Below are 1,162 nucleotides of genomic sequence, written 5' to 3' on the forward strand. Positions count from 1 at the left end.
TTGTATTGTGAATAAAAGACTTTCATCTCGAGATGGACCATCCCATTATTATATTATTTATCTGTTGAGAGTGAACTCTTGATTCCCTTTGTTCCTTTGTCTGTCTTAATAAGCTTTTAATACCCAGTGGAAGTTAAACAATTCCCCCTTGGCTATTGAGTTTCCTTAAAAGCCTCTTTGATGGCCTTTATAAAAAAGCCCTCAGGAAAACGTATTAACTGCTCTCCATTATCCACTACTTTGTTGACTTAACATAAGAAGAAGGGAAATTCCTCCTCCCCCCCCTTCATATTCCAGGCACACAGGAGGGTTTTTAATTCTGCCTTTAATTATTATTTCAATTGGCCTCCTAAAAGGATACTTGCAAAGTGCTCAGGTAAAGCATTTCTCTGCTGCAAAAATGCAGTTTTTGTGGATTAATTAAAGCCTGATGTCAACTTTATCAGAATTGCAGCTTTAGGGTTAATTAAAACTACTTGGGAATTTATTAGAAAGTCCAGGAAATGCTGCTGAAACCTCCTTTTCTTGGCTTGTGAAAAATGTGTTTCTTTCTGAAGGTCTTAAATGAAACATTCTAATTTCCCCTTTTCAAACAATATTTCAAGATTAAGAGTAATTTTGACCTCCCTCTCCACATTGTATTAATGGGTTTCTGGGGAAAAGCTCAGACCAGAGAGGGAGAACTGCCTTTTCCCAGCCCACTTTTCTCCCTCAACGAAACAAAATGAATTAATAAACTGTTTGGGGCCCTTCCCAGACCTTCCCCTTCTCCTCCTCAAGCAGAAAACAGGTTGTTGATGACATTTTACAGCTTGGGGATGGAAAGCAGGGGCTATTCAGGGTTCCAAGGAGCATGAGGGCCTCTCCAGGAGGACAAAGCAGAGCAGAGACGTGGCTGTTGTGATGTCCAGGCTTGGTCTGCTCCAGAATCTTCCTCATCCCAAGGGAAGGGATGCACTGGGGGGTTGTCTTGTCGCTGAACCTGCAGGACACTTTTGATAAAAAATGTTCCCTTTCAAAAAATTCCAGTGTCTTGCTGGTGCAAGGGCATCTCTGATTGGAACAGAGGGATGGGTTGGAGCTGGTGAACTTTTTCATGGATTAAGGGGAGTTTCACATGACTTTCTACTTGGAAAAGGCATGAAATGCTTGGGAGGAGCTC

This window comes from Empidonax traillii, unplaced genomic scaffold (assembly GCF_003031625.1).
Source record: "Empidonax traillii isolate 1590-97213 ecotype Southwest subspecies unplaced genomic scaffold, ASM303162v1 scaffold902:size247835, whole genome shotgun sequence".
In the NCBI taxonomy this organism is placed as follows: domain Eukaryota; kingdom Metazoa; phylum Chordata; class Aves; order Passeriformes; family Tyrannidae; genus Empidonax; species Empidonax traillii.